Source organism: Helianthus annuus, chromosome 11 (genome assembly GCF_002127325.2).
Source record: "Helianthus annuus cultivar XRQ/B chromosome 11, HanXRQr2.0-SUNRISE, whole genome shotgun sequence".
Classification (NCBI taxonomy): Eukaryota; Viridiplantae; Streptophyta; class Magnoliopsida; order Asterales; family Asteraceae; genus Helianthus; species Helianthus annuus.
Genome location: NC_035443.2, coordinates 48,671,774 through 48,681,299, shown reverse-complemented (window position 1 = coordinate 48,681,299; position 9,526 = coordinate 48,671,774).

Here is a 9,526-nt window from a genome sequence, read left to right as displayed (position 1 = left end):
CATGAATTGTAGTACAACTTTATATGCATAAAGTACATTCAACATCATGTCTTGAGAAAGGGAAAGATGATTCAATTGTGTCTGTGGGCTCTTTTATGCACACAGGGCTGTTTTGGTAAAATGAAATATCATAACAATTGGTGGTGGTGGTGGTGGTCATGTATATTAATTTGTATATGCATAAGTTGTCACCATCAGTCAAGTTTCAAAACCTTTTTTGAGTATATTCTGTATTATTATTGTTCATTTATTCATAATTAAAGCATGAAATTATCATCAAATTTGTTCATTTAATCTTCATTTTGAATGTCTTGGTTCAAAGGCAATTGTGAAATTTCTTGAATTTAATATGTGTTGTATCAATGTTTTGATTCGCAAAAGTATTCTGAAACGTGTAAAAGAGTGCTATGAACTTGGGTGAGCATAGCTGGATTTGGTTCGGCTTGGTTATAGGTTAAAACCGAGTTTATAACTGATATTTTGACTTTCAAAATTTCATAAATGATTGATTTCGGTTACATATTGTTGGTTATAGGAAAGATGTTTCGCTTAGTTTGGTGGTTAGGTGCTCTAGATCAATTCAAGCTTACTTGAGTTGGCAAATTCAAACAAGTTTGGGGTAAAAAAAAAGAGAGAAATGCTAAAATGATTCATGAATTTAGACCATTTTTGTTATTTCAGTGCAAAAATGAAACATTTTGTATCTGTGTCTCTGAGGTTTCATTTATGTTGTCATTTTCATCTAATTGACAAACTGGGTTAGAATTTTTTGTTAACTTCTCCATTTTTTTTGTCGTTCTCTTCATTTAATTAAAATATATTGTGGCATAAATGACGATTATACCCTTCATTTAAATGAGGAAAACAACAAAAAAAGGAGAAGTTAACAGAAAATTCTAACCCAGTTTGCCAATTGGATAAAAATGACAAAAAAATGAAACCTTAGGGACGTAGATACAAAATTTTTTAATTTTGTACTGAAGTGGCAAAAGTGGGATAAACCCAGAGACCATTTTGGCATTTTACTTAATAAAAAACAAATCTTTCAGTTCACTATATAAATTTAAAAGATGATGCAAGTGATTATTTATTTAATACATAACATAACATAAATTATTATTTATAAAAGAATAAAAACATATAATGCTAACTGAATCACAAAATATACAAATAAATTGTCCTTTTTTTGTCAAATAATTCGATTATTTCGGTGCTTGTAGACAACATGTCAAAATCATATATAGAAAAACCAAGGCTCTACAAGGGTTGGTTTTTTTCATGGTTTTGTTTTTGTCTTTTAACCAATGAATTTTATTTGTTTTATTTGAATAGTTATCAGTCCAAACGTGAATCGCACAACATGTTCAGTAACAAAGCAAAATTGGATTTTGTTTTGGTTTTCTTTGCAATACATTGAACCTTTTCTGTTTATTCACTTCTTTTACTTGTTGAATATCAATATCTAAAATTTAAAATGTACAATGAAGCTGAAAAAGATGCAATAAGGATGTTTTTTTTCTAGAATATACTCATTTTAGGTGAATAATGTAGAAAACAAATCACAAGAACAATAATATATTTATGTATTTACACGGTGGTTTTCATGTTAGATATGTTTTAAATCTATAGCCATAGCTATGAACACGTAAAACTATCATAAATAATATGTAAAGTTCAATATTATTGATATAAATAAACTGCTAATATAAATATTTTTGAAAATGATTATTGTTATATTTTTTATTTTTAAATGTTATTTATTTAGTAAGTAGTGAATATTGATTAGATACAAAAGTATGACAAGTTGGTAGTCAAGTTGCCATCTTGCTTTGTCATCATTAATATTAAAAAAAGAAAAGAAAAAAAAAACAATGTTTATGATCATGTGTCATCACACCACTTGAATTTTATAATCTTTAGTCTTGAAGTTCTAATGATTTTATTTTGATTTTTTTGGGTGTTATAAATTGCAAGTATTTATAACAACTGTTCATTTTCATTTTAAACCAAATGACACAATGTTTTTAACCTGACTGTAATTTCTCATGAACTCAGAGCCACCGTTAGGGATGGTATGTAACTTGGTGATTGGAATGGTTTGGTTGGTCAAGACTAAAGAGGAGGGATGGTAATGGATCAGGTTTGGGACGGGATTAGGTAATCTCAACCTTAAACTTGATTATATAAGCTTATTCCAAATCTGTTCTAAAACCCGTCAGGTTTCTATCGGTTAATTACTCATCCGTTATGGGTAAACCCATTAATTTTTAAAATTACCCGTTGGGTATACCTGGCCAAAACTAACTGGATATCTATCTAGTAACTATTAATCAATTAAATTTAACATCATCACTATAAAGATATATCAAATAACTATAATGTATATAAATAAAATACTAAAATATATAGGGGAATTGGCCTGTAATAATCTCACCTAAACCTTATTGGCCATTAATAATCCCACCTCAGAATATTCCCCCCACCAGTCCCACCTTTCACTTATTTTTCTTACAGTGGTCCCTCATTAAAAAAAAAACTTAACGGAGTTAAGCTTTTTTCCAAATTACAAACAAATTTTTTAGGGCTTTTGATCAGAACGATGATACGAGTCCATTGATATAAAACTTACTTCGAAATGGTGCTCCAAGTGACTTGATTTTGGTTAATTGGAAATTTAAACACCTGAATAGAAGCGCCGTTTTCATCGTTTGGAGCACCGTTTCGAGGCAAGTTTTACATCAATGGACTCGTATCGTCGTTCTAATCAAAAGCCCTAAAAATCTGTTTGTAATTTGGAAAAAAGCTTAACTCCGTTAAGTTTTTTTTTTTTTTTTAACGGGGGACCATTGTAGGAAAAATAGGTGAAAGGTGGGACTAGTGGGAGGAATATTCTGAGGTGGGATTATTAATGACCAATAAGGTATATGTGAGATTATTATAGGCCAATTTCCCAAATATATATATAAAATATACCAAAATACATAGATGACAAAAATAGTGTATGCCGATAATTGAGATATAACATATATACACATACTTTAAAAATAAAAGAAATCATATCGCTAAATTGCTCTACACTGGTTGGATCTGGTGATCTATTTTGTTTATATACTTCTAACTTCTTTAATATCTAACTAGCCAAATTTATTGTCCCATTTTATTTAAGAATTCACATGTTGACTCGTTAAAAATCCTATGAAATTATAATTGTGTAAGGTGACATTTTTTCTTTATATTTATTTTCCAATTGAACTCTCGACTCTACCTGTAGGCTTTCTACTTTTTCCCCTATTATAATCTCTAATTTTTCTATCTAAATGGTTATCTTCATTGATGACATCATGGGCATAACAATGTGAAATACAGGCCGTTCATAGCAATCCATGACACCAAGTCATGGTGTTTCGTACTACTAAAAAACATATTTAACAAGTTCAGTGATGTCATAATTAGCATATACATAACCTTGAAGTTGTTGTCCTAATGATAAAGTGGTTAACTAACTTCCTCCTGTTGGGTTTGTGAAAATTTGGTTGGCGACGGCTAGAGGGGATATAGAGTTGATAGTCTAATATCACGTAAGCTTTGCGGAAATTTACCTTAGATTGCAATGTATTATTGATTACTATAGATGGATTGGACCGGTCTAGGTCAGAGAAGAAATCTCAAGCGAAAATTTACATTAGATTGCAATGTATTATGATCACTATAGATGGATTGGACCGTTCTAGGTCAGAGAAGAAATCTCAATATATGTAAAGCGAATACATGACCGTTAATGATGTCATCAGGATGGTTTTGGCCGGTCTGCAAGTTCAATTAGTTTGGAGTGAATTTTGCCCACCCCACCCACTATATAGAAGACATTCACAAGCTTGTTGCGTCCAGTGTGGGCTTTGGCTAGGGACTTAGGTCATTCACGAGCCGAGTTAAGGGTCAACTCGAATTTGGCTTGTTTACAAACCGAGTTGACTCATTTACAACAAATTCAATTTCAAGCGAGCTATTTCCGCGAATTTTTAGAACTTCGAGCTCTATTTTAACAACCGTAATTTGACATGATCATTACTTGAAGGCTTGGTTGCATAATTTGATTATTTGTGAGAAGATATTCTATAATATAATAGATGGAACTATAACTTTTATTAACATATATATTAAGGGCATGTTTGGCTAAACTTTTTGAAACAACTTATTGACTTATTGGCTTTTTAAAAAGTGATAAGCTGCAAAATAATGTTTGGTAATGAGAGTGTATGTGAGGGGAAAAACCAATAAGTCAATAAGTCACTCCATACTGACTTTTTCAAAAAGCCAATAAGTCAATAAGTTGTTTCAAAAAGCTTAGCCAAACATACCCTAAATAAGTTCTTTTAACATTGTAAGATACAAACAAATTACATTACACTATTGAATGCTTAACATAAGTAAACTAAGATTAATGCAACAAAATGTATAACATATCATATATTTACAATAAGTTGTCCAAACCACCAAAGCCCAAGCTGGTCTATTGAGCCCAAAAAGTGATTACCAACACCAAACAACATTACAACAAGCCGTGCACGTGCAACCCACGTTCACGACTCACAAAGCTAGATCTATGAACATAATGATGACAATAAATATTAGGTGTCGATAATGTACTTTCTTCCACTATTTTTAATCTTAAAGTATCAACTATAAAGAGTGAATCCGCCTTTATCCATTTATAAATTTAGTTACTGATTAGGATTAAACACTAAAATCGGTCTAGACCGACAGAATATGGGACACGACTAATTAGAAAAATTCAACAACGATCTCATGTTTGCTTTTTACAACTTTTTTTTGTCAGTAATCAAATAACATCTCAACCATTAATCTATGTGTGTGTTAGTCTTGACATATTTACAAACATAATAATTTTACCTACTTTTGTTAATTATGTCGGTAGTCCTTGCATATACTCCTTCGGTTATTACTAAATATTTTTGTTTTTTGTTTTTATTTTTCATAAACTCACTTCCCCAATTCCCTCACTCAACATAATCAAACGTTTTGGATTTTATTATGCTTTTCATCCTTCTTTTCAAATTAACATTATTTTTTTTGGTTTTATTATGTTTTTCTACCTTTTGTAAAAAGGGTTTTATGACTTTATCCTTTCAATTTTTTTTGTAAACATTTATGGTTTTTTTCTATATATTATAAAGTTATATTTGTAATTTTTATCTTTTTTTTACTTCTTACCTAGTTTGTTTTATGAGACTAAAGAAAAGAAATATAAAGTGGCGAAAGAAAAGGCACAATAAGAGCACCTCCAACGTTGCGTTTTAAATGGCAGCGGATGAGGACGTGGTTGTCGTGTGCATTGGAAGTGTCATTTTGTCCCATCTATTGTCACACCCCAACCGATGACGGTAATATCAGAGTGAGACGAGCTGGATTGCTCAAAACATCACAACTTTTTATAAATGACAATAATTTAATAATTCGAATTTCATTGATAGTTAAAATTCAAGGTACATCGTTTGGAAACAAGAAACACAACAAGTGAAACATAAATTTAAATAGGGTGTTTCTAAGTCCATCCTAATAGATTTCTTGAGACGTCTTAGTCATCAATTTCCTCCAATATATATTAGAGTAACGATCAACACATAAAGTGTATACTTGTAAGACCCTTAATTAATAAATTTGATTCAATCCAAACATGTAAGACCCTTAATTAATAAATTTGATTCAATCCAAACATGGCATAAAATGTATACTTGTAAGACCCTTAATTAATAAACCGAAATTTGCAGAATATTTCACATATAAAAGAATTTATATGTGATTACACTTTGTATGATAAAACGAGTTTATTAAAAACTTTATAAAAATTAAACAATTCAACATGTTATCATTGATTCGTTTCGTAATAACAAAACAAAGTGCAGAAGCTTTAACTTGGTCGTGTTCGGTTCTTCGTTGAGTTTGATCGTCATCCGGTGCTCCAATTATTACCTATATATGATAAATCGTGATATACGTTAGTTATATGAAATCTATAACTAACTAGCTAGGCCCGAAAGCTCAATACGATGAAAACAACCAATTTTACAATTACCCGCCGTAAGCTACGGTTCTAGACCGTAGCTTACGGTACATGATTTCTGATTTGTTCAGCCAGCTCCAACCGTAGGTTATGGTTGGTGACTGTAGGTTATGCTGCAGCCTAGTTGCAGATTTTTCAGTTTTTGGTCATTTTTACAAAATTCCCCGTAACTTCGCGAATACTCGTCCATTTCGCTTCAAACTTGTTTCTAAATGACCGTAAAACAATGGCCTACATATTTAACCTAAAATCTTTAACCCGGATTCATAACTTTTATGAATTACGCAACCATTACCCGGTTTATGTGTATTTTTATTTTGACGCGTTATGAGATTTAAGCACTTTAAGCTTAAATTATCCACAACCCTTCATATCTCTCATTCCTGTTTAATGATCTTTATTCATCTATCATCACAACTTCTATTGTGATGGATTATTATAGAAAAAATCGTTATATACCCATTCTACCCTCATTATGTCACTTTTACGAAATTAACCCATAATGTAGCATTAAGCCAAAATGGTTCAAGACTTCCATTTTAGACTACCGGAAGGATTTGTACAAGTTATAAAACTCATATTTGAACCACCTTAAGGTTGTTTACCCGGTTTATTATTTAAGAGCGTTTTGGTCAACTTTAGCCCCTTTTTTTACGACGAAGGACTTTCAATAGCATGTTTTGATCAATTTTGTACGTTTTAACCATAATCTTATTTAAAATCATCATGTTTCTAAGAACGGAATGTCTACAATTTAGATTATTAGATTTACCTACTTTAGGTAACCCAATGTTCATTCGTGACTTCGTTTAACTCTCATCGAACCTTAAGTCCTCAATGAGATATTGACTCATTACACATACTTGGCTCGGGTCATAGCATTGACACGTTTAAATACCTTGCACTAATAATTACTAATTAATAGCAATGCGAACCTTACGCCATATCCCTGTGAGCACAAAACTCGACAATCGATCATTAGTTATTAATGTCAAATGGTGATGACATCACCATTTAACCCGTTTGGCATAAATGACCATTTTATCATTATGAGATGGTATCTATTTACCATCTCACCATTTAAACCGTTTCGGTTTACACCGTATGATCATATTACTTAAGTTGGTTTCTTAATTCCTTCGACCCATCATGGCTTACGCCATAGAGTGTTTTTTTCAAAACTATTATTTTTTCGCCAACTCGTGACCAAAATTACCATTTCGCTCTTGTTACCCATTATGGTTTACACCATAAGGTATCTTTTCCCAAACTCTTTGTTTATTCGGTCATCACATGATCGAATTACCGTTTTGCCCCTTTTTACCATTTTTACTTATTTCGACCCGTATCATTTCGCGTCGGAACATCATATTTAAATTACCGATTTACCTTGTTCATAACAAATACAACAAGTAGGTGTTCTACCAGAAAGGTGTAAGCTTTACTTACCTTAAGTCCGTTCATGTTTTTTCGCGCCTTCGACCCGTTTGACCCATTCTTCTCCAAGCTTCCAACTAGCTCGTCAAGAGTCAAACTATAATACAATATCCATAAGATAGTTAGATTATTCATCAATACCATGACCATCATCCTTATGGACTTTTCTACCATATTTCGTATTCGATTTCGTTATAGGCCGGTTTGACTTTTAAAAAGTCAAACTGTCGTTGTATATATATATGCACTAGCAAGTTTAATAAAACTCATTAGGCATTTTATCTAACACTTAGTGGGCATCATTTTTAGGCCACCAATCTGGCTAACTTCCTTAACCAAATTTACCTTATTTCTTTCAATTCGTCAAGTTTACACAATTATTAACATCAAGTTAACAAGACTTTCAATCATCAAAGCTAATCCCTCAAATTATCATACTAGAATTTGGGGATTTATTATTATCTTAAAAAACCCATTTCACCATATACATGGACTTTAATCCAAACATCAATTTAGCCAAGTATCTCATATTTTCTTGTAAATATGAAGACGATATGCACGCTTTGGCATCACTATAACAACAATTTCATTCTACCATAAAAACCACTTTATGTCATGTATGAAAACTTGACCTAGTCTCTAAATTGTTCAAGTATTTCATCTATACTAGCAAGTATAGTGATCATCAACACAAATACATCATCAGTTTCATCAAACTAACAATAATTTTGAACTCAAGGCTATCACCTCCAAGTTCTTCTTCACACAAAATTGATGAAATCAAGTTTTACAATATACCTTATAATCCCCTAGTCTAGGTGATCAATAATTTACATTCATGCAGGAATTTGAGGCTTGATTCCTCTTTCAATTTGATGATTTCAGCTCCTTGAGGGTTTGCCCCCTTTTTCTCCTGGATCGACCAAACACACACACAAGTGTGTGTTTTTGGTGTTTATTTTATTTTAAAGATATTTGTTTCTGATTTGGCAATTTTAGTCCCTCCCATTGTTAGTTCTTGCAAATTATAGTTTACAACTAGGTTATATTTCTAGTTGCCTATCTCTCGTAAATTATCGAAGGACATGATAATCCTATGTACTAAGTTCGGGAATGCCACTACCCGACTTAAATTATGTCCCTGTAGCCCGTGCCTTTATAAACTTTATTTACTAAAAGCATTTGTTCGCCTTTTATTTAACATTAGGTTTATTTATTTAAATCCTAATGTTTACTGGGTTAACTTTTACCACTAACGGTATTTTACCCGCTCATTCCCGGTTAATTTAGTTTAATTAACAAACCCGTTTTTTGGGTGTTACAATACTAAGGCATAAATTACATAAACTAGCATGCAACAAATAGATGTCAAACCAATTGTATCTACATTGCATAATCGTGTCACTGAAGCGAACAAGACCGTTATACGATTGATTGCTTAACATAGACCATTCCTAAGGGCGGTGTGCTACTCCTATAGCGCTATACATGCTAAGGTTCATGAAGTTAATCATAAGTATTGTGCAAGAATGGCTTCTAGCATGTAAGAATCCTAAAGTACATCACATTAGCATGTATAAATGGATTTGTTGATTGTATCATGTGATTGATTGTGTAAGTGTGAATTTGATAATTTATATATACACACACACACACACGCACACACACACACACACACACACACATATATATATATATATATATATATATATATATATATATATATATATATATATATATATATATTTTGCACCCAAAGTGTGTTAAAATAAAAAGGGGGTCATGTATACTCTTGGTTTGCATAGAAGTTCCATGTAAGTGAGTTGGTGGGTTTGAGAGTCTAGGAACGCTGAGTTATCCTACAAGGATAAACAAGGCGTGTAAGTATGACGGATTGGATTAGGAATTTTTATGTGGTTGTAACTTAGGGGGTGTTTGGTGTTGCGTTTTCAAAATAGATTATGCGTTTTCAAAATAGATTTTGCGTTTTCAAAGCTGCGTTTTGAA